Source organism: Pseudophryne corroboree, unplaced genomic scaffold (genome assembly GCF_028390025.1).
Source record: "Pseudophryne corroboree isolate aPseCor3 unplaced genomic scaffold, aPseCor3.hap2 scaffold_1170, whole genome shotgun sequence".
Lineage (NCBI taxonomy): Eukaryota > Metazoa > Chordata > Amphibia > Anura > Myobatrachidae > Pseudophryne > Pseudophryne corroboree.
In genome coordinates, this window is record NW_026967795.1 from 53,527 (window position 1) to 79,029 (window position 25,503).

Consider the following 25,503-nt stretch of genomic DNA (forward strand, 5'->3'; position numbering starts at 1 on the left):
ATCACCAGAACGAAGAAAAAACCTCGTAATGCCGTGAGTAAAATTCCTAACTGTATAGCAAATTTACTTGGCGCAGTCACAGTGCGAACATTGCGCATGCGCAATAATCGGAAAATCGCTGCGATGCGAAGAAAATTACCGAGCGAACAACTCGGAATGACCACCAGAGTTAGATTTGGGTGTGGTGTGTTCAATCTGCAATCTGATTTGCAGTGTAAAAATAAAGCAGTCAGTATTTACCATGCACAGAAACAAATTAACTCACCCAAATCTAACTCTTTCAGCACATGTTATATCTGCCTCCCCTGCAGTACACATGGTTTTGCCCAACTGCTAACAAAATTCCTGCTGCGATCAACTTGGAATTACCCCCATCGATTGATGTTTTCACACTGCTCGTTCCAACCGCAAAAACTATGAAGAGGATGGGGGCATATACGCAGGGTCCATCCTGTGCATGTGCCTACATTTTCTCCGGGTGCCCCGCAGAAAATGCGAATGCCTCTGCCTGTCAATCAGTAGAGGGCGTACCTTCGCAGGTATATCGCGATCATGAGCCATGTCTCCCATTTTTGTCATTATAGGTGCTCTGTGAGCTGCTGACCATGCCCCAGCCCCTCTGTCTCCCGTGAATAGACATTGTGGCTTATTCAGACCAGATCGCTTCAATTTATTTTCACCCAGCGGGCAATCAGGTCTGCACTGCACATGCGTATGCGCCACAATGCGTAGGTGCGACGGTCCGGAGATCACAAGAAGATTGAGAAGAAGAGGGTGTTTGTGTGGGTGGCAACTGAATGTTTCTAGGGAGTGTCCGGAAAAACACTGGAGGGACCCGGCGTTTTGTGGGAGGATTTGTGACGTCACCTCAATGGCTGAGTAAGTGCTGAGCTGTGCAGCTCTTGTGCACATGTGATCACACACCTGCACAGCAAATTTTCCCTTCCGCTGTAGGCGTCAACTACCTGAGCACAGGGATGCAAAAAACACACCCTAGCGATCAGGTCTGAATTACCCACAATGTGCATATTTGCAGAGCAACAAGCTACAGGGAGCCTTCCACCCCCCCCTTCCCCATGACTATGGGACACTGGGGGGGGGGGGGGTTGTTTGGGTTAGCTGGACATTCCCAAAAAAGTGACTGTCCTGCAAAAATTGGGTTAGTTGGGAGGTATGTGCAAATACATTTATTGTTTTGCATGCAGGGTAAATACTGGCTTCTTTGACATTTAGCCACAAATGCTGCACAGTTGAATTACAGTATTACACTGCAATTAACAGTTATGCTAGGACATTCCTTCTCCCAAAATCTACCTCTCTCTGCATGTTACATCTGTCCCACAGTGGCGTGCGGTGAGGTCAGTGGCTAGTGAGGCACTACAGCCATAATGTCCGCTGAATTCTGCCGATGACCCTTAGCCAATGCCCGCTACTGCCTCTGAGCCGATACCCACTGCCACCGCCAATGGCTTACAAACTCTCCCACAATCAACTGACCCAGCCCTCCACCACTAATTTCTATCTCAGTCCGATGCCGCCAATGCCCTGCTCATTGTTCTTGTGATATATTGTAAATTTTTAAAGAAAAAAAAAATGAGTGTTTGGGACTGGGAAGGGTGAGGGAGGAGGACATGAATGCACTTTTGTTGTCCAGGGCTTCCATTAACTTAAAGGAGAAGGGTCTGAATGGGTTAAAAAAAAATGTGTGAGGTCCCCCCTCCTTAGTATAACCAGCCTCTTTGAGCCGGTCCTGGTTATTTAAATACTGGGGGGAAAAATGGACAGAGGTTCCCCGTATTTAGACAACCAGCACCGGGCTCTTAGACGGGTCCTGGTTCCAAAAATACGTGGGACAAAAGATGTAGGGGTCCCCCATATTTTTAAAACCAGCACCGGGCTCCACTAGCCAGAGAGATAATGCCACAGACGGGGGACACTTTTATGTAGGTCCCTGCGGCCCTGGCATTACCCCTCCAACTAGTCACCCCTGGCCGGGGTTCCCTGGAGGAGTGGGGACCCCTTAAATCAAGAGGTTCCTCCCCTCGAGGCACCCAAGGGCCAGGGGTGAAGCCCGAGGCTGTCCCCAGCACCCCTGGGTGGTGGGTGCCGGGCTGATAGCCATAAGTGTAAAAAAAGAACATTGTTTTTTTGTTGTGGAAGTACAAGGCCCAGCAAGCCTCCCCCACTTGCTGGTACTTGGAGAACCTCAAGTACCAGCAGGCGGGGAAATAACGGGCTCGCTGGTACCTGTAGTTCTACAACAACAAAAAAATACCCAAATAAAAACACAAACACACACACCGTGACAGTAAAATTATTGAGACAGGCTGTAGCATGTGGATGCATGTAACCCTATAAAAGTGATGGATTGGGTGACTATTACAATACCCACTGTTGCTGTCTGAAAAATGATGGATTTATAGATTGCTCTGCCGAGATATGTTTTTTTTCTAAAATGCACCACAGGTATGGATGGATAGTATACTTGATGACACAGAGGTAGGTAGAGCAGTGGCCTACTGTACCGTACTGCTATATATTATATTATTTATTATTATTATTATCCTTTATTTATATGGCGCCACAAGGGTTCCGCAGCACCCAATTACAGAGTACATAAACAAATAATCAAACAGGAAAACAGCAACTTACAGTTGATGACAATATAGGACAAGTACAGGGTAAATAAACATAGCTACATCAGCAGATGACACTGGAATAAGTATCAGGTGGCAGAAGACTGCTGGATTTGGTGCAGCTGAAGATTATTAAAGTAAGAAAAGAGTAAGCACATGAGGGAAGAGGGCCCTGCTCGTGAGAGCTTACATTCTAAAGGGGAGGGGTAGACAGACAGGGGTGAGACAGATGGGGTACATAGAGAGCGTGGAACAGAGGTTTAGGATGAGATTTGGCTGGGTTTGGTGAAGAAGTGGGTCTTGAGAGCCCATTTGAAGTTTTGTAGAGAGGTGGAGAGTCTGAGGGGGAGAGGTAGGGAATTCCAGAGAAGTGGTGCAGCACGTGAAAAATCTTGGAGGTAGGAGTGGGAGGAAGTAATCCGTAGGCAGGAGAGTCGGCGTGCATTAGCAGAGCGAAGAGGACGGGTGGGAGTGTAAAGCGAGATAAGATCAGAGATGTAGATGGGAGAGGAGTGGTTAGGGGCTTTGTAAGCAAGTGTGAGAAGCTTGAAATGGATTCTGAAAGGGAAGGGGAGCCAGGGAAGGACTAGTAAGAGAGGAGAGGTGGACGTAGTGCATTTGGTGAGGAAAATGAGCCGGGCAGCAGCATTGACGATATATTGGAGTGGAGAGAGGTATTTGTCAGGAATGCCAGTCAGGAGGAGATTACAGTAGTCCAGTCTGGAGATGACCAGTGAGTGGATAAGAGTCTTAGTAGCATCCTGGGTCAGAAAGGGTCTGATCCTGGAAATATTTTTTAGATGAAAACGGCAGGTTTGTAAGAGGTGCTGAATGTGTGGTTTGAAGGAGAGGGAGGAGTCAAGGATTACTCCAAGACAGCGCACTTGGGGGGTAGAGGAGATAGTAGTGCCATCAATAGATAATGAGATTGTAGGAGGTGAGGTTATGCGGGAGGGAGGGAAGATGATCAGCTCGATCTTAGACATGTTAAGTTTAAGAAAGCGCTGGGACATCCAGGAAGAGATAGCAGAGAGACAGTTGGAGATACGAGTGAGGAGAGTAGGGGAGAGGTCTGGAGAGGAAAGATAGATTTGAGTGTCATCAGCATAGAGATGATATTGGAAACCAAAAGAACTAATGAGCTTACCTAGTGAGGACGTATAGAGAGAGAAGAGGACCAAGGACAGAACCTTGGGGTACCCCTACAGTTAGTGGAAGTGAGGGGGAGGTGGAGTCATGAGAGGAGACAGAGAATGAACGGTCAGAAAGTTAGGACGACAACCAAGAGAGGGCAGTGTTACGCAGACCAATGGAGTGAAGGATTTGCAGTAGGAGAGGATGGTCCACAGTGTCAAAAGCAGCAGAGAGATCAAGTAGAATAAGTAGAGAGTAGTGTCCCTTAGATTTAGCAGCATGGAGGTCATTGCATACTTTTGTAAGGGCAGTTTCAGTGGAGTGGAGAGGACGGAAGCCAGACTGGAATGGGTCAAGCAGTGAGTGTGAGGAAAGAAAGGAAGTAAGGCGGTTGTAGACAATACGCTCAAGGAGTTTGGAGGCAAAAGGGAGAAGAGAGATGGGTCGGTAGTTGGAGAGAGTGTTTGGATCAAGGGTAGGTTTTTTAAGAATAGGAGAGATGAGAGCGTGGTTGAAGGCAGAGGGGACAGTGCCTGATGAGAGGGAGAGATTGAGAAGGTGGGAAAGATGGGAACAAGCAGAAGAAGAGATGTGGCAGAGGAGGCGGGAGGGGATAGGGTCAAGTGGGGAGGTGGTGAGGGGACAGGAACGAATGAGGGCCATGACTTCCTCTCCAGATGCATGGGAGAAAGATGACAGAGTTGGTGCGAGGGATGGGGAGGGTTGGTAAGGGATGGGAGAAGGCTGGTTACTGATAGTCTGGTGTGATGTGATGTCAGCTCTGGTAAAAGTCAGATTTCTTTGTCTCAGATCTTCCTCTAGCCTTGTTCTTATTTCGAGAGTTCCCTTGTGCTGCCTCAGTTGGATCTCCTTCACTTGACAGGGGGGTGCCCGAGCAGCGACCCTCCCCAGCTCTAGCCCAACTCCTACTAACCTGCCAGGTGAGATACTATAATCACGAAGGTGCTTCTCCCAGGGCAAGGCTCACCCATTGCACTCTGGGTGTGCTGCTCCTGCGATTTCCCCAAATGTGGGAAACTTGACTGCATAATTTGTGTTTCCCCTGGTCGGCTCTCGTATAATTCAGATCTCTTTGTCTCAGGTCTCTCTCCAGCCTAGTTTGCTGTCTGTTTCCACTTCTCTTTTCTTGAGCTGCTCCCTTCTATGCCCTTGCGCACTATCCTGACTTCTCCCGTCTGCTTACTTTGTGCCTTCCAACGCACAATGCGAACTACAGGTAGTGCTGCAGGTCCCACACCCTTTTATTTGCCTTACAGAGCAGCTCTGGAGCTGTTACAGTGCCCAGCTGCTGCAAGAAATCAGCTTGAATGCTTCGGGGCTGGGGCATAGCCAACATGAGCCCCACACCGAAGGAGGGTGGAGGTGTTTAATGCGAACTAGGGGTCATCCAAGCGCCGAAAAATGCTGCCATGCCCTGCACGCCCCTTTTCTCTTTTCATATGCAGACGAGGGTTGAAGCCAACTTTGACCCACTGCTTGGATGACATCACCATATGCAAATCCATCTGCTGCAGGCCTTCCCCCAGGAATGCTTGCACTAGTTGTTGCATTTGGTTTGTTGTTTGGGGGTGCTTCAGTATTAGGTAGCCTTCTGCCCTCCCATGTTCATCTGAAAATATGTGTTCTCCCTGCAGTTGTTGTCCCCAGATGAGAGTTCCCTTGTGCTGCCTCAGTTGAATCTCCTTTACTTGACAGAGATGTGCCTGAGCAGCGGCCCTCCCAAGCCCTATCCCAAATCATACTTATTTTGCATAGGAGATACCATGGTCATGAAGATTGTTCTCCCAGGGTGAGGTTCATTCATTGTATTCTGGGTATGCTGACCCGTATGATTTCCCCAAATGTGGGAAACTCGACTGCATTATTTGTGGTAGTGGGGGACTGTGTTTGTTCTTTCCTCTGGTCAGCTCTGGTAAAAGTCAGATTTATTTGTCTCAGATCTTCCTCTAGCCTTGTTCTTCTTTCGAGAGATTCCTTGTGCTGCCTCAGTTGGATCTCCTTCACTTGACAGGGGGGTGCCCGAGCAGCGACCCTCCCCAGCTCTAGCCCAACTCCTACTTACCTGCCAGGTGATATACTATGATCATGAAGGTGCTTCTCCCAGGGCAAGGCTCACTCATTGCACTCTGGGTGTGCTGCTCCTGTGATTTTTCCAAATGTGGGAAACTTGACTGCATAATTTGTTTTTCCCCTGGTCGGCTCTCGTATAATTCAGATCTCTTTGTCTCAGGTCTCTCTCCAGCCTAGTTTGCTGTCTGTTTCCACTTCTCTTTTCTTGAGCCGCTCCCTTCTATGCCCTTGCGCACTATCCTGACTTCTCCCGTCTGCTTAATTTGACTACAACCACCAATATATTCTGCTGCACTATATATATGCAAAGCTAATTCTGCTGGGTAATTACAACTGACTAAAACCACCAATATATTCTGCTGCACTATATCTATATTTGCAAAGCTAATTCTGCTGGGTAATTACAATTGACTACAACCACCAATATATTCTGCTGCACTATATCTATATATGCAAAGCTAATTCTGCTGAGTAATTACAATTGACTACAACCACCAATATATTCTGCTGCACTATATCTATATATGCAAAGCTAATTCTGCTGGGTAATGCAAATTGAAACATTATTGCATAGTATGTGATTTTGAAGTACTTTTTTAAAGTTTTGAATGATATAGACCCAGTTTAATCTTTGTGGAATGCCTGGTTGTTGTTTTTAAGGTAATTTATTGCCTGGCATTTGAGGGGGTGGGGTGTGGTTACAGATTTCAATTATTGGTTTCACTTGTAATAGTCTTCTACTTAAGTCCAATGGTGTAGGCTGTGCAAAGCCGTTTGGCTGTGCATTTATTGATCTAAGCATGCATTTTTATCAAAGCGTGATAAAATTGACACATAACAGCAGTGTTCAATCAGCATTAATTTATCTTCAGCTGATATCGATTGTGAATTGACGTTTCTTCTCTTCTTGTCACCTACAGGTAATTACAATTGACTACAACCACCAATATATTCTGCTGCACTATATCTATATATGCAAAGCTAATTCTGCTGGGTAATGCAAATTGAAACATTATTGCATAGTATGTGATTTTGAAGTACTTTTTTAAAGTTTTGAATGATATAGACCCAGTTTAGTCTTTGTGGAATGCCTGGTTGTTGTTTTTAAGGTAATTTATTGCCTGGCATTTGAGGGGGTGGGGTGTGGTTACAGATTTCAATTATTGGTTTCACTTGTAATAGTCTTCTACTTAAGTCCAATGGTGTAGGCTGTGCAAAGCCATTTGGCTGTGCATTTATTGATCTAAGCGTGCATTTTTATCAAACCGTGATAAAATTGACACATAACAGCAGTGTTCAATCAGCGTTCAATCGAAGTGAAAAAGAAGGAAAACAGAAGCACACCAATCTAACAAAACAAAGAAAACTGAAGAACTAATAACAAATGTGAGTCACTTACTCCTCAGATCACTCACCTCCTGATTGTTGCATCTGATTACATAGCACAGAACTACCTTACTTGGACATTTCATAAACCATCCATTTCACCTACAAATGCCTGTATCTGTATTATTGTAATTTTGTTTTTTAAGCACAGCTGCACCAATGCAATTTTACCTGCAAACACTTAAAACATCTAACATAATTACCATTGCTTCTTAAACCTCTCACAATCCTTTCATTTCTTACACTCCAAATACTTTTCTGCACCCACTTTATCTACGCTTTTGACTCATTTCATACTAAATCTACACCCCTTGAGCCTACACAGCTTTTCTCACCTGCATTTCTGCAATTCTTCTGCTCGGATTGCCTTACAGTCTCCTCTCCTACTTCCTCTTTCCCTCAACCTATTTACCTACTTAACACTATGTCAAGGTTTTCTTATACTCCCCACATCACTAAGTGTCTACCTAATAATGTATCTTTAGCCTTCCCCCCTAGTCTCCTCCACCTCCTCCTCTCTCCCCTCCTCTGTCTCCCCTCCATCCCTCTGTTTCCTTCCCCCACCTTTCCTGTTACCCCACTTTCATTCACCTCTGCCCCATGGTCCTGCTACCCCACAACTCAGCCCTGCTCCCTCTCTCCCTTCCCTGTCACCTCCCCACACCCCCATCCACATCACACTGACCTCCCTCCCTGCCCACCTCCTGCAGTTTCCCCTCCTAGCTCAGGCACCCGTACCATCACTACTCTCTCATCATCCCTGCCCTCAAAGTTAATCCCACCTCATCGCTACAGCAACCCTGAAAATCTAATTCACATCTCTCCCACAAACTCATACCCCCTATCCTGTGCCCTCTGGAATGCCAGATCTGTTTATAACAAACTGGTCCCCACTCATGACCTTTTCATTTCCAACTCCCTACACCTACTAGCCATTACTGAAACTTGGATTACGCCCTCTGACACTACTTCTGCTGCTGCTCTCTCTGCTGGGGGCCTTACATTCACACACACACCCCGACCTGGGGGTCGCCATGGGGGTGGTGTTGGGGTCCTTTTACCTTCTAGTTACTCCTACCAACTCATACCACCAGAACCATCCCTTATATTCTTTACATTTGAGGTCCACGCCATATGCCTCTTCCAACCAGTTTATCTTAGAGTAGCTGTCATTTACCGCCCCCCTGGCACTGCTTCCAAATTAATCGACAACTTTGCTTCCTGGCTTCCTCACTTCCTCTCTTCTGACATTCCCACCATTATCCTAGGCGATTTCAACATCCCTATTGACATCCCCACACAATCCCCTGCCTCTAAACTCCTTAACCTCACCTCTTCACTTGGTCTCTCCCAGTGGACCTCCTCACCCTCCCATGTGAATGGGAGCTCACTGGATCTGGTCTTCACTCACCGCTGTGATATTTCTGATTTTTCCAACTCCCCATTTCCCCTCTCTGACCACCACCTGCTCTCCTTCAACCTATCTCTCTCGACTTCCCCATCTCTACCTCCTAAGGCTACCATCACTAAGCGTAACATTGAAGCTATTGACACCACATTCCTTTCCTCCCTGTTTGACTCACTTCTCTCTCCTATTCTCTCTCTCTCATGCCCTGAACAAGCCACTTCCACATACAATGCTTCCCTTACTTCTGCTCTTGACTCTGTTGCTCCACCAACCACTATTCACCCTCACAAATTAACACCTCAACCCTGGCACACCAAATGCACCAGATATCTGCAAAAATGCTCACGTACGGCTGAGCGACACTGGAGGAAATCACGCTCTAAGGCAGACTTCCTCCATTTCAAACTTATGCTCTCATCCTTCAGTGCTGCCCTTTCTCTTGCTAAACAGTCATACTTCAAGAACCTCATCTCCTCCCAGTCTTCCAACCCCCGGCGCCTCTTTGCCACTCTCAACTCACTCCTCTGCCCACCTCGTCTCCCTTCCTCACTCTCTGCTCTTGACTTTGCCACTTACTTCACATCCAAAATTGACTCCATACGTCAGGACATCACATCACACCAGACTATCAGTAACCAGCCTTCTCCCAACCCTTACCAACCCTCCCCATCCCTCGCACCAACTCTGTCATCTTTCTCCCATGCATCTGGAGAGGAAGTCATGGCCCTCATTCGTTCCTGTCCCCTCACCACCTCCCCACTTGACCCAATCCCCTCCCGCCTCCTTTGCCACCTCTCTTCTTCTGCTTTTTCCCATCTTTCCCACCTTCTCAATCTCTCCCTCTCATCAGGCACTGTCCCCTCTGCCTTCAAGCACGCTCTCATCTCTCCTATTCTTAAAAAACCTACCCTTGATCCAAACACTCTCTCCAACTACCGACCCATCTCTCTCCTCCCTTTTGCCTCCAAACTCCTTGAGCGTATTGTCTACAACCGCCTTACTTCCTTTCTTTCCTCACACTCACTGCTTGACCCATTCCAGTCTGGCTTCCGTCCTCTCCACTCCACTGAAACTGCCCTTACAAAAGTATGCAATGACCTCCATGCTGCTAAATCTAAGGGACACTACTCTCTACTTATTCTACTTGATCTCTCTGCTGCTTTTGACACTGTGGACCATCCTCTCCTACTGCAAATCCTTCACTCCATTGGTCTGCGTAACACAGCCCTCTCTTGGTTGTCGTCCTAACTTTCTGACCGTTCATTCTCTGTCTCCTCTCATGACTCCACCTCCCCCTCACTTCCACTAACTGTAGGGGTACCCCAAGGTTCTGTCCTTGGTCCTCTTCTCTTCTCTCTCTATACATCCTCACTAGGTAAGCTCATTAGTTCTTTTGGTTTCCAATATCATCTCTATGCTGATGACACTCAAATCTATCTTTCCTCTCCAGACCTCTCCCCTACTCTCCTCACTCGTATCTCCAACTGTATCTCTGCTATCTCTTCCTGGATGTCCCAGCGCTTTCTTAAACTTAACATGTCTAAGACCGAGCTGATCATCCTACCTCCCTCCCGCATAACCTCACCTCCTACAATCTCATTATCTATTGATGGCACTACTATCTCCTCTACCCCCCAAGTGCGCTGTCTTGGAGTAATCCTTGACTCCTCCCTCTCCTTCAAACCACACATTCAGCACCTCTCACAAACCTGCCGTTTTCATCTAAAAAATATTTCCAGGATCAGACCCTTTCTGACCCAGGATGCTACTAAGACTCTTATCCACTCACTGGTCATCTCCAGACTGGACTGCTGTAATCTCTTCCTGACTGGCATTCCTGACAAATACCTCTCTCCACTCCAATCTATCCTCAATGCTGCTTCCCGGCTCATTTTCCTCACCAAACGCACTACGTCCACCTCTCCTCTCTTACTAGTTCTTCACTGGCTCCCCTTCCCTTTCAGAATCCATTTCAAGCTTCTCACACTTGCTTACAAAGCCCTCACCCACTCCTCTCCCATCTACATCTCTGATCTTATCTCGCTTTACACTCCCACCCGCCCTCTTCGCTCTGCTAATGCACACCGACTCCTGCCTACGGATTACTTCCTCCCACTCCTACCTCCAAGATTTTTCACGTGCTGCACCACTTCTCTGGAATTCCCTATCTCTCCCCCTCAGACTCTCCACCTCTCTACAAAACTTCAAACGGGCTCTCAAGACCCACTTCTTCACCAAACCCAGCCAAATCTCATCCTAAACCTCTGTTCCACGCTCTCTATGTACCCCATCTGTCTCACCCCTGTCTGTCTACCCCTCCCTTTTAGAATGTAAGCTCTCACGAGCAGGGCCCTCTTCCCTCATGTGCTTACTCTTTTCTTACTTTAATAATCTTCAGCTGCACCAAATCCAGCAGTCTTCTGCCACCTGATACTTATTCCAGTGTCATCTGCTGATGTAGCTATGTTTATTTACCCTGTACTTGTCCTATATTGTTGTCAACTGTAAATTGCTGTTTTCCTGTTTGATTATTTGTTTATGTACTCTGTAATTGGGCACTGCGGAACCCTTGTGGCGCCATATAAATAAAGGATAATAATAATAATAATAAATAATATAATATATAGCAGTACGGTACAGTAGGCCACTGCTCTACCTACCTCTGTGTCGTCAAGTATACTATCCATCCATACCTGTGGTGCATTTTAGAAAAAAACATGTCTCGGCAGAGCAATCTATAAATCCATAATTTTTCAGACAGCAACAGTGGGTATTGTAATAGTCACCCAATCCATCACTTTTATAGGGTTACATGCACCCACATGCTACAGCCTGTCTCAATAATTTTACTGTCACGGTGTGTGTGTTTGTGTTTTTATTTGGGTATTTTTTGTTGTTGTAGAACTACAGGTACCAGCAAGCCCGTTATTTCCCCGCCTGCTGGTACTTGAGGTTCTCCAAGTACCAGCAAGCGGGGGAGGCTTGCTGGGCCTTGTAGTTCCACAACAACAAAAACAATATTCTTTTTTTACACACATGGCTATCAGCCCGGCACCCACCACCCAGGGGTGCTGGGGACAGCCTCGGGCTTCACCTCTGGCCCTTGGGTGCCTCGAGGGGAGGAACCTCTTGATTTAAGGGGTCCCCACTCCTCCAGGGAACCCCGGCCAGGGGTGACTAGTTGGAGGGGTAATGCCAGGGCCGCAGGGACCTACATAAAAGTGTCCCCTGTCTGTGGCATTATCTCTCTGGCTAGTGGAGCCCGGTGCTGGTTTTAAAAATATGGGGGACCCCTACATCTTTTGTCCCACGTATTTTTGGAACCTGGACCGTTCTAAGAGCCCGGTGCTGGTTGTCTAAATACGGGGAACCCCTGTCCAATTTTCCCCCCAGTATTTAAATAACCAGGACCAGCTCAAAGAGCCCGAGGCTGGTTATACTAAGGAGGGGGGACCTCACGCATTTTTTTTAACCCATTCAGACCCTTCTCCTTTAAGTTAATGGAAGCCCTGGACAACAAAAGTGCATTCATGTCCTCCTCCCTCACCCTTCCCAGTCCCAAACACTCATTTTTTTTTCTTTAAAAATGTATAATATATAACAAGAACAATGAGCAGGCAGGCAGCGGGCATTGGCGGCATCGGACTGAGATAGAAATTAGTGGTGGAGGGCTGGGTCAGTTGATTGTGGGAGAGTTTGTAAGCCATTGACGGTGGCAGCGGGTATCGGCTCAGAGGCAGTAGCGGGCATTGGCTAAGGGTCATCGGCAGGATTCGGCGGAAATTATGGCTGTAGTGCCTCACTAGCCACTGACCTCACCGCACGCCACTGTGGGACAGATGTAACATGCAGAGAGAGGTAGATTTGGGAGGGGGAATGTCCTAGCATAACTGTTAATTGCAGTGTAATACTGTAATTCAGCTGTGCAGCATTTGTGGCTAAATGTCAAAGAAGCCAGTATTTACCCCGCATGCAAAACAATAAATGTATTTGAACATACCTCCCAACTATACCAATTTTTGCAGGACAGTCACTTTTTTTGGGAATGTCCAGCTAACAACCCCCCCCCCCCTGTGGGGGCCGCAGTGTCCCATAGTCATGGGGAAGGGGGGGGGGGTGGAAGGCTCCCTGTAGCTTGTTGCTCTGCAAATATGCACATTGTGGGTAATTCAGACCTGATCGCTAGGGTGTGTTTTTTGCATCCCTGTAATCAGGTAGTTGCCGCCTACAGCGGAAGGGAAAATTTGCTGTGCAGGTGTGTGATCACATGTGCACAAGAGCTGCACAGCTCAGCACTTACTCAGCCATTGAGGTGACGTCACAAATCCTCCCACAAAACGCCGGGTCCCTCCAGTGTTTTTCCGGACACTCCCTAGAAACATTCAGTTGCAACCCACACAAACACCCTCTTCTTGTCAATCTTCTTGTGATCTCCGGACCGTCGCACTTACGCATTGTGGCGCATACGCTTGTGCAGTGCAGACCTGATTGCCCGTTGGGTGAAAATAAATTGAAGCGATCTGGTCTGAATAAGCCTCAATGTCTATTCACGGGAGACAGAGGGGCTGGGGCATGGCCAGCAGCTCACAGAGCACCTATAATGACAAAAATGGGAGACATGGCTCATGATCGCGATATACCTGCGAAGGTACGCCCTCTACTGATTGACAGGCAGAGGCATTCGCATTTTCTGCGGGGCACCCGGAGAAAATGTAGGCACGCGCACAGGATGGACCCTGCGTATATGCCCCAATCCTCTTCATAGTTTTTGCGGTTGGAACGCGTATTACGATCCAAACTGAATTAGGCCCTATGTCTTATATACACGAGCAGTGTGAAAATGGGGGTAATTCGATGGGGGTAATTCCAAGTTGATCGCAGCAGGAATTTTGTTAGCAGTTGGGCAAAACCATGTGTACTGCAGGGGAGGCAGATATAACATGTGCAGAAAGAGTTAGATTTGGGTGAGTTATTTTGTTTCTGTGCAGGGTAAATACTGACTGCTTTATTTTTACACTGCAAATTAGATTGCAGATTGAACACACCACACCCAAATCTAACTCTCTCTGCACATGTTAAATCTGCCTTCCCTGCAGTGCACATAGGTGGTCATTCCGAGTTGTTCGCTCGGTAATTTTCTTCGCATCGCAGCGATTTTCCGCTTAATGCGCATGCGCAATGTTCGCACTGCGACTGCGCCAAGTAAATTTGCTATGCAGTTAGGAATATTACTCACGGTTTTTTCATCGTTCTGGTGATCGTAATGTGATTGACAGGAAGTGGGTGTTTCTGGGCGGAAACAGACCGTTTTAGGGGCGTGTGGGAAAAAATGCTACCGTTTCTGGGAAAAACGCGGTAATGGCTGGAGAAACGGAGGAGTGTCTGGGCGAACGCTGGGTGTGTTTGTGACGTCAAACCAGGAACGACAAGCACTGAACTGATCGCACTGGCAGAGTAAGTCTCGAGCTACTCAGAAACTGCACAGAGATGTCTTATCGCAATAGTGCAAATCTTTCGTTCGCAATTTTAAGATGCTAAGATTCACTCCCAGTAGGCGGCGGCTTAGCGTGTGCAATGCTGCTAAAAGCAGCTTGCGAGCGAACAACTCGGAATGAGGGCCATGGGGGGTAATTCTGAGTTGATCGCAGCAGGATTTTTGTTAGCAGTTGGGCAAAACCATGTGCACTGCATTTACGAACAGATGATTTTTTATATAAATTTTAAAATGTTAGTAAATGTGTGTTTTTTTTTCAACCTGGAAGCCCAACATCGATTAAGATCGATCTTAAATAGACCCCTGGGTTTTAAGGATAACCATGGTTGAGTCCAATGGTTAATTCACATTGACCGAAGTTCTAATTAAGTCACCCGTGCTCAAGCATGATATCCTTAAAATCTGGATTGCAATGGCAGCATTTGGGAACTATGCCTAAGGGTTTAATTTTTACATTTATCCACTGACAATAAATCTACCTACAATATCCCTGTAACTGTTATGATTACAGTATTTCACTAAATAATTTAATTTGCTGAACCCTCTGTAAAAAGAAATATTAAGATGCTGTAATTCCCAGATGCAGCAAATTTGTTAGCTAGTGGGCAAAACCATGTGCACTGCAGGGATGGGGGGGGGGGGGGGCAGATATAACATTTGCAGAGAGATTTAGGTGGGTTATATTGTTTGTGTGCAGGGTAAATACTGGCTGTTTTGTTTTTACACTGCAATGTAGATTTCAGTTTGAACACACCGCACCAAAATCTAACTCTCTCTGCACATATTATACACCCCCCCCCCTGCAGTGTACATGGTTTTAGCTAATAAATTTGCTGCTGTGATCAGATCTGAGTTAAGCCCTATGTATTTGGCACTGGCAAAGGGTTAGAGCCTTGCTGTAGAACTCACACCTTTCTTATCATGCATTGTAATATTTCCTATGTCCTGATGTTGTGCTCTCTGCTCCATCCAAGTAAACAGCAATGTAGCGTGGCTATCAAAGAGCGTGAAGATTGCAGATTTCCTGGGATTAATGCTAAAGAATGCTATTATAGAGGCTGCTGCTTTAATTCAAGTGTCACTGGGGTTAAATGGTGTTTTTACCTTAAAAACACAGGTAGAGTATACAGTACAGTGGTAGAGTGGGAGCATGTAGTGCTATTGATTACAGATTTGATGGAGCTTAAACATGGATAAGGTCCATAGCTATAAGAGTTTATCTTGTGTATCCTTTATTCTTAGTCATGGTCAGATAAGATTAGAAAATACCATTTAAGTGGAAATTTCCTGTTAGCTGTTTTAGCTAAATTGCACCAGTTAAAAAAAAAAAAAAAACTAAGCTGCTGTAATTCCTGGATGTTTCCTTACTGCATCAACAGGAAGTGACAAGAAACAATGTAATGTGGAACCGTACAGCAGAAGGGATTGCGGCTACCCCACAATAAGTGCAGCGGAATGTAAGAAGAGGAATTGTTGCTTTGACTGCAGCATTCCCGGGGTTAACTGGTGTTTCTTCAAGTCACAAGGTATGGAGCTGCTGTATAGTTACTCGCAAGTCAGTAGTTGTATGATGCTCACACCTGTTAAGCTGGATACACACAGAATGCCCTACACAGGGGGTGAAATGAGCGCCCCCCCACCCCCCGTACGCTCAGCACACATCACGCTGTGCTGAGCGGGGGGAGAGATGTGTGCTGAGCAGTTCGCTCAGCACACATCTCTCCCCAAAATCGGTCCGTGAATACGGACCTTTAAACTGGATCCACACTTAGATTATCTGTCCATTTTTTTTTTCTAGTTGAAACAAAATTATGCTAATATGTGGCAGCAAATGACAATTGACCATTTGCTCACAAACACTGGAAAACATCCAAAAATGGTCATTTAGATAAATTGGTTAAATCCATTTCATTTAGCTAATTTATCCAAACTACCTTTATTGTATCTTTGTGGGTGAATGATGTGTGGGTCAGTGTTGAGGGTGGTGGAGGAGATGGGTAATAGGCACAGCAGGGTGTGGACAGTCAAATAGTGTGCTTAGAGGTTCAGAGTCATTGTATGAGACTCTGGCAACAGTGAATTGATGAGTCTGGTGTCCATAGGGTGGGACGCACTAACCTTTTTATGCTATTGAAATAGTTCTCCTCCTGACCGACGCAGTTCCTTGCTCCGAGGTTGGTGTATTGTCCTGTTGCAGCGCCTCTCCACTGTGGTCACAGTGAGCTGTGTGGTGTTGCTGGCGCATGTCAATCTCCCCCCAACCTCCCTCTGGCATTTCAGACCTACGTACGCATGATGGGATCTTGTATGATATGCGCGTGTGCTGTAGAGATGAAAGTGGCGGTGAGGAGGCAGATCGTGAGATGGGGAAACTTTGTGGACTGTTAGCGAAGGGGAGCACTGGGCAATCTGAGTTGCAAAGAGGGCAGCAGAAGAGGTTATTGCATGTGCACTGGTGACAGGTCCATCCTTGGTGGCTAGCCTCAGTGGTAAAGGGGTACATGAGCTAGTGTCCCTTGGTCAGCCATGTACCATGGCCACCTCCCTACCTCCTATATATTCTCCCAAATCTGTCACTTTGTTACGGTCTGCTGCTGGCACTGGTGTATCGTCCTGCAGATGCCGTCTCCGCCCATTGCTGTGACTTCCCCCAGAGTTAGCCACACAGAGTGACAGATCTGGGAAAATATATAGGAGATCATTACTTTCACTTGCAGCCTACCTTATTTTTTGCAGCCTAGCATGCTCCTGACCCCTTCTCTCACTAATACTTATACAACATTCATGAACTCATCTTAAGGTTTCTTTATTATTCAGTCACACTGTCTTGGATCCAAACCATTTCCTGTGGCATTGCAGTCAAACAATTGAGCTATTTACCCTTGCATAGAAAGGTATAATCTAAGCTAGAGAATTCTATTTGGAGCTCACCTTGTACTTTGTGAAGAAATAATCAGCATTGTGGCTGAGCAGATATATGGAGTGTGTGGCTGCACACTGCATTGATCTGCTGAGTTGCAATGCTAATAATTTTTTTTTGCAAAGTACCAATAGCTTCAAATAATGTTCACAATTTTTATGCAGGATCAAGTAGCTCAATGGGTAGGGTGTTTGATTAGAATTCAACAGGTTATAGGTTTGAATCCTGGGTATGGTAGTTTGAGGTGTTATTTAATAAAGTGTGTTTATATATTAGTCACACATGGCTTACTTGTACAAATGGCATGTCACCAGTTAGTGCTGACTGCTGATATGCCATTTGCACAAGCAAGCCATGTGTGACTGTATATGCATTTAAGGAGGGCCCCCCGGCAATACCACAAACCATTGAGTGTCAAGTATACTAGATATATCTTCATATCTCATGTGCTTTCTCTGAGACCAATCTTGTTATGCCCCTTCCCCACGAGGCATGCGCCTTTTGTCCATATTGCAAAAATAGTGTGGGGGGGGGCATATAATTCTCTGTCACAGGGCACTAAAAAGTCTAGTTATGGCTCTGGTATGCATTATGTAATCTGGCAGACCATCTCTCCAACACTGGCTGATTGGAATAGAAATACGGTTATCTATGTGAGCAAATGACCATCAACGATTTACTCTCAAACACTAGAAAATGGACAAAAATGGTCCCCTAAACAAATTGGTTAAATTTTGGGTTTAACCAATTTGTGTAATGACCATTTTTGACCACTTTTCTAGTGTTTGGGAGCAAATGGTTAATTGACATTTGCTCCTATACATTACCAGATTTTTATTCCATCCATCCAGACTGGATAGATAGCCTGACAGATAATTGTGTAGTGTACGCCCAGGATAACTGTCAGTTATGCTTTCTTTTATGATGGCACACAAATGGGTGGGCAGATCCAGGGCAAGCACTGCCCACTCATGCATAGTTGTCAACTGATGTGAAGTTCCAGGGGGCAATCTCAGTTATAAATAAAAGTATCTGGAAATTGTCCCTAGTTTAATAAAAAAAAAAAAAATTGATCAACTCCATTTATTTAGTATGATATCCCAGGTGATAGGATGCCGACATCTCAAACTACAATACCAAGGATTCAAACCTATAACCTGTTGAATTCTAATCAAACACCCTACCCATTGAGCTATTTGATCCTGCATAAAAATTGTGAACATTATATGAAGCTATTGGTACTTTGAAAAAAAAAGTATCAGCATTGCAACGCAGCAGATCCATGCAGTTTGCAGCCACACACTACATGTATCTGCTCAGCCACAATGCTGATTATTTCTTCACAAAGTACAAGGTGAGCTCCAAATAGAATTCTCTATCTTAGAATTATACCTTTCTATGCCAAACTTAGAAGTCGGGCCCCCCACCCTGGGATCCCCCAGAGGGAGGCCCGCCCCGTCATGCGGCAGGCTTGTCCGTTTTGGAAGCAGGCTGACGGGCAGCCCAGGCTTGCTTCAGTCTGGGCTTGGCAGGTCTGGAAGCATGAGCTTGCTTTGGGTATGCCTGACCATGGGTACGCTTTACCTGGAGGATGAAAGGGCCAAGGAAAAGTACTTTTAGCCTTCTACGTGGTAGGAGTCATACTAGGTAGGCAAGTTGTTTTAGCAGTAGCCAGATCAGCTACAATCTTATTGAGGTCTTCTCCAAAGAGAGTGTCTCCCTTGATAGGAAGCACCTCCAGGGTTTTCTTGGAATCCATATCCACCGACCAGGATCTCAACCAGCTGTATAAAGTATTACCTTGGAACTGGCTCTCCACTCCCCATTATCTGGTTATCATGACTTCCTCCGCCAGTTTCCAGACTCGCTTGCTGAAGCTCGGCCACTTCTTCCTAGCAGCAGGCTCCTGGATCACTGGGCAGCAGAGGTGCTTGGGAGCCGGATGGGGGAGGAGCAATAAGGCAGGCAGCCTTTGGCACACACACACACACACACACACACACACACACACCAAAAAAGAACATATCCCAGTTTAACATAACGCTATGTGGTGCAAGGTATGGAGCTGGTCACTTGTATCAGACCTCTGACATTTGCCTTTTCACCCATATTGCATACTTTTTCTTGCAGGTTGTGTCTTAATTCAAGAAGTGTTCTAAGTACTTCAGCTTAGTATCTTTACTGACCCCTCTTTACCCCACACTACATAACTGACCCCTCTATACCCTACACTACATCACTGACCTTTCTATAACCATCACTGCATTACTGACCCCTCTTTACAGTACACTGACCTCTATATACCTGCTAGTACATCCCTGATGCCTATATTCCCTACGCTACATCCCTGACACCTCTATTCCCTACGCCACATCCCTGATGCCTCTATTCCCTACGCCACATCCCTGACGCCTCTATTCCCTACGCCACATCCCTGACGCCTCTATTCCCTACGCCACATCCCTGACGCCTCTATTTCCTACGCTACATCCCTGACGCCTCTATTCCCTACGCCACATCCATGACGCCTCTATTCCCTACGCCACATCCCTGACGCCTCTATTCCCTACGCCACATCCCTGACGCCTCTATTCCCTACGCTACATCCCTGACGCCTCTATTCCCTACGCTACATCCCTGACGCCTCTATACAGTACAATGCATTACTGATCCCTCTAGACCATACATCCTCATTACATCAGAGAGTTAGTGAAACACTGGAAAAAATAAGGGTATAAGTGGACTACAGAAACTGATGCTCTAAACAAAGGAGAGAGAGAGAGAGAGAGAGAGAGTAAAGCACAAGGGAAAGTGGGCAATTGGAACACCATAGAGAGAGGAGAGATAGAAATGCCTGAAAAAGTAAAGGGGGTTGGGTATGGCATCCGGCGCTCGGGATTCCAGAGGTCACATGATCCCCAATCCTAATACTAACCCTCTGGGGGGGTGGCGGATAGGGCTAACCCTCAGGGGGTGGCAGCTAGGGCTACCCCCCCCCCTCCTAGTGCCTTCCCTTACACCACCTCCCCTGGTCCGACTCCTAACCCTCCCTCCAATACTCACCTTCGGGATGTTGGCTGTCTGTGTGCCGGCACCAGTCTCCCAAGTGGTGTCAGGATTCCAACATCGGTCAAATGACCGCCGGTATACCATCTGCCGGGATGGTAAATGTATCCTGAGGACAGGTAGTGAGTGTGGAGGGATAGGTGGTTCAGTAAAATGTAACGGCTCAAACTGCGATCATTCACTGATAAATTGATTTATAGCTCTCCCTTTTTAACCATTGCAATTATAAAAGCAATGTTTTTTTAAACTTTTAAATAAAGCTTGTTAGCATCCCCAGCACACTGTATATGCTGGGAGATGTAGTTCTCAATATGAAAACATTTAATTACTGTATGAACTCTAATCCCACAACTGAAACCTGGATGGTGCTCCTGGCAAGTGACATCCTGGCCAAGGGGTAGATACGCCCCTGAGGGTCAGGGCCAGCAACAGAAATCTTGGGCCCCAGTACACTGATATCTCTGGGGCCCCCTTAAGCCCCCCTTAACTTGGCAGAGGGATCTTTAAAAAAAAAATGGAGCCTTTGACTCGGACCGTCAGTGAGGCCGGCAGGTGGTTTTCATACTGGGCTATCCAGCTCTTCGGTGGCGGTGGCAGGGACATTCAGAAAAGGGCCAGCACAGCAACATGCATAATAATGGCAATACAGTATGGACAACAGGGACTGGACAAAGTGATGGGGTAAAAGGAGGGGGGAGGGTTTAGTTGGCCTGTTGACACTGCAGCATACTTACGACTGCAAGGGATATAGGACTCTTGAGTTCACGGGCCAATTTCATGGCAGTCTCGGATAGGAGGGCATTGTGGATTCACCAAGGGAATGCTGATGCTGACTCCAAGAAGAAAGGGAGTCTCTTCCCTATGAAGGTGAAGCCTTGTTTGGCGACGGCCTAGTTAATTTGATCTCGGCAGCTCCCGCAGGTAAGCCAACCTTCTTGCCCTATGTTCCCTCTCAACGGATGAAGACGCATCATTATCTACCGCAGTCATTTTGGCCCAATAGATATGCAAGAAGTTAAGATTCCCCTTTCTTTGCAGGTAGAGGAAGGAGAAGGAAGAGGTCTGTAGCCTCTTCAAGATCGCAGGAGCAGAGATTGTCCTCTGCTTCTGCCAAATCCACTGCGTGACGCTGGGGCTTTCTTGCAGGAGCCCACACCAGTGGGGGCACGTCTAAAACTCTTCAGTCAGTTCTGGATTCATTCGGACCTGGACTCGTGGGTTTTACAAATAGTGTCCCAAGGGTACAAACTGGGGTTTCAAGACGTTCCCCCTCACCGATTGTTCAAATCGGCCTTAGTCAGCAGGGAGAAGGTTTTTATTCAAGCCTCTTCGTGGTCCCGAAGCCGGACGGCTCAGTCAGACCAATCTAAATTCTGAAATCCCTCAATTTCTTCCTAAAGAAATTCAATTTCAAGATGGAATCTCTCAGGGTAGTGATCTCCAGTCCGGAGGAAAGAGATTTCATGGTTTTGGTAGACATAAAGGATGCCTACTTACATGTTCCCATTTAGCCACTGCATCAAGCTACCTAAGGTTTGCAATTCAGGATTGTCATTACCAATTTCAGACATTGCCGTTTGGTCTGTCCACGGCTCCGAGGATTTTCACCAGGGTGATGGCGGAAATGATGGTTCTCCTTCGCAAGCAAGGAGTCACAATTATCCCGTACTTGGATGATCTCCTGATAAAGGTGAGATCCAGGGACCAGTTGGTGCAAAACATTGCACTCTCCCTGACAGTTCTTCAACAACATGGTTGGCTCCTACACTTGCCAAAATCGCAGTTGGTCCCAATGACGCGGTAGTTGTTTTTGGGAGTCATACTGGACACAGAAGAGGTTTTCTTCCAGGGGAAAGGCTATGGAGATCCAGAGTCTGGTCAAACAAATTCTGAAACCAGCAAGAGTGTTAATCCATCAATGCATTCGGTTGCTGGGGAAGATGGTTGTGGCCTACGAGGCCATTCAGTTTGGCAGGTTCCATGCTAGAGTGTTCCAGTGGGACCTGTTGGACAAGTGGTCCGGATCCCACCTACACATGCACCGGAGGATAATCCTGTCTTCCAAGACCAGAATCTCACTCCATTGGTGGCTGCACAGTTCTCACCTCCTAGAGGGGCGATGGTTCGGGATCCAGCACTGGATCCTACGGACCACAGATGCAACCCTCCGAGGCTGGGGAGCAGTCACACAGGGGGAAAACGTCCAAGGAAGATGGTCAAGTCAGGAAAGTTGTCTCCACATAAATGTTCTGGAGTTAAGGGCCATTTAATAACTGCAGACACAGTACGCACTGGGACGGGTGCCCAGCATCCTCTACAGACTAAGAGAAAAGGATTTACCGGTAGGTATTAAAATCCTAGTTTCTCTAACGTCCTAGAGGATGCTGGGGACTCCGTAAGGACCATGGGGATAGACGGGCTCCGCAGAGTTCATGATCTTCACTGAGGTAACGCACAGCACTGCAGCTGTGCGCCATTGCTCCCATACACCTCACATACTCCGGTCACTGTAAGGGTGCAGGGCGCAGGGGGGGCACCCTGGGCAGCAATATAAACCTCTTTTTGGCAAAAATATAACATATATACAGCTGGGCACTGTATATATGTATGAGCCCCCGCCAATTTTACAGTTTAAGCGGGACAGAAGCCCGCCGCCGAGGGGGCGGGGCTTCTCCCTCAGCACTCACCAGAGCCATTTTTTCTCCAGAGCACCGCTGAGAGGAAGCTCCCCGGACTCTCCCCTGCTTATACCACGGTAGAGAAGAGGGTTGAAAAGAGGGGGGGGCACAAAATTCGGCGCAAATTACATACAGCAGCGCTACTGGACAAACATTAAGTTATTGTGTTATTCCTGGGTTATATAGCGCTGGGGTGTGTGCTGGCATACTCTCTCTCTGTCTCTCCAAAGGGCCTTGTGGGGAAACTGTCTTCAGAAAAAGCATTCCCTGTGTGTGTGGTGTGTCGGTACACGTGTATCGACATGTCTGAGGAAGAAGGCTATATTAGAGAGGAGCGGGAGCAAATGAATGTGGTGTCTCCGCTGACACCTGATTGGATGGATATGTGGAATGCTTTAAATGCTAGTGTAAACTCATTGTACAAAAGATTAGACAAGGCTGAAGCTTTGGGACAGTCAGGGTCTCAACCCATGCCTGATCCTATGTTGCAGGGACTGTCAGGGTCTCATAAGCGCCCACTATCCCAGATTGTTGACACAGATACCGACATGGATTCTGACTCCAGTGTCGATTACGATGATGCAAAGTTACAGCCAAAATTGGCAAAATCCATTCGATATATGATTATGGCAATAAAAGATGTTTTGCACATCACAGAGGAACCCCCTGTCCCTGACAAGAGGGTACATATGTACAAGGGAAAGAAGCCTGAGGTAACCTTTGAGGGGGTCACACGAGCTGAACGAGTTATGTGAAAAAGCTTGGGAATCTCCAGATAAAAGACTGCAGATTTCCAAAAGGATTCTTATGGCGTATCCTTTTCCATCAACGGATAGGTTACGATGGAAATCCTCCCCTAGGATGGACAAAGCATTAACACGCACAGCTACAGTTGGAAAATCAAATTTTTTACCTTATGTTCCCTCAAAGCATAAGAAAGCTCCGCATTATCAAATGCAGTCCTTTCGGTCACAAAGAAACAAGAAAGTGCGAGGTGCGTCCTTTCTTGCCAGAGGTAGGGGCAGAGGAATAAAGCTGCACAACACAGCTAGTTTCCAGGAACAGAAGTCCTCCCCGGCCTCTACAAAATCTACCTCATGACGCTGGGGCTCCACTGGCAGAGTCCGGCCCATGTGATGTCATGCAGCTGCTCTGACCACACCTCCTGTTTCTCCGTTGCCGACCCCATTTTGAAACCATGCCCCCGCACCGCTCCATCTCCGACTTGGAAATGGAGTGTTGTTGACCCCCCTCCCACCCCCCCCTTCACCGATTCACAGACAGAGGCGATCGCATTATCTGCGGGGTGTCGCAGAAAATGCAGGCGGATGCGTATGCTCTTAGCAGTTTTTGCAGTTGGATTGCGATCCAACCTGAATCAGGCCCCATTACCTATCACAATGCACTGCGGGTAGTACAAAATGGGGTTAATATAGGAGAAAAAACCCCAACCTTAACTGTCCCTGGTGGCTAGTGGAGCGGCTGCCCAGTAATCAGTGTCCACGCCAGTGCGCACACGGCCCGCCCCCATCAGCGGCCTCGTGATCCCGGAGGGCGGTGTGTGTGTGTGACTGACCTTAGGAAGAAACCGGAGCCTCCGCTGCAGTGACCCAGCAACCGGGGCACGGGAGTATACTGCGCCATTGGGAGTGATGGAGCTGCAGTAAAGAAGTCTATTAGACCTAGCCTGCTGCAGCCCTTGTAGATTCTTATAAAAAAAGTTCTTCTTTTCTTGCCAAAATTAATAGCTAAGAATAGGCTGCCTGAGGCATCCCCCTGTTAAGTGGCCTGCTACTGAAGGCACCAACTACAAACTGAGCTCCCTGTTCATGGAAGCGAGGTTATAGAGGAGGGGGCGCTGAGCATCTTGGGAACAGTCAAAAGCTTTGAGCCTGTTGGTGCCTCAGATCAAGATCCTACTCTACACCCCAATGTGAATCCTTGTGGAGTCCAGTGTACCCCACAGAAGAAATTAATGTGTCACACCCATTGGCAGCAACATTAGAATAGCTGCTGATGGGCACAATTGAGAAAGGAAGGGGGGGAAACATTTAAATCCAGCACATATATGTAATTTGAATATGTAATTTGTACCTTCCTACTTTAAAATGTAATGGATGAACCTCACCCTGTGAGAACTATCTTCATGATCAAGAGACCTCATATGCAAGATAAGTATGTGTTGGGATAGGGCTGTGGAGGGCGGCTGCTCGGGCACACCCCTGTCAAGTTAAGGAGATTCAACAGAGGCAGCACAAGGGAACTCTCATCTGGGGACAACAACTGCAGGGAGAACACATTTTCAGACGAATGTGGGAGGGCAGAAGGCTGCCTAATACTGAAGCACCCCCAAACAACAAACCAAATGCAGCAACTAGTGCAAGCATTCCTGGGGGAAGGCCTGCAGCAGATGGATTTGAATATGGTGATGTCATCCAAGCAGTGGGCATAGTTGGCTGCAACCCTCGTCTGCATATGAAAAGAGAAAAGGGTCACGCAGGGCATGGCGGCCTTTGTGGGGTTGCGCTTGGATGACGCCTAAATCGCTTTATACACCCCCACCCCCCATCAGTGTGGGCTCATGTTGGCCATGCCCCAGCCCCTGAAGCATTCAAGCTGATTTCTTGCAGCAGCTGGACCCAGTAACAGCTCCAGAGTTGCTCTACAAGACAAGTAAAAGGGTGTGAGCC

General features: G+C 47.0%; 3 non-coding genes across 3 annotated transcripts; all 3 read left to right on the forward strand.

Annotated features, from left to right (window-relative positions):
* The first annotated feature begins 4,696 nt into the window (after positions 1 to 4,696).
* Positions 4,697 to 4,859, forward strand: LOC134990489 (U1 spliceosomal RNA). Its single transcript, XR_010195301.1, has one exon. It is a non-coding gene; the product is annotated as a U1 spliceosomal RNA (small nuclear RNA).
* Positions 4,860 to 5,529: 670 nt separating this feature from the next.
* LOC134990481 (U1 spliceosomal RNA) lies at positions 5,530 to 5,693 on the forward strand. The gene has a single exon (XR_010195293.1). It is a non-coding gene; the product is annotated as a U1 spliceosomal RNA (small nuclear RNA).
* Positions 5,694 to 5,845: 152 nt separating this feature from the next.
* Positions 5,846 to 6,008, forward strand: LOC134990494 (U1 spliceosomal RNA). The gene has a single exon (XR_010195305.1). It is a non-coding gene; the product is annotated as a U1 spliceosomal RNA (small nuclear RNA).
* The last annotated feature ends 19,495 nt before the right edge of the window (positions 6,009 to 25,503 follow it).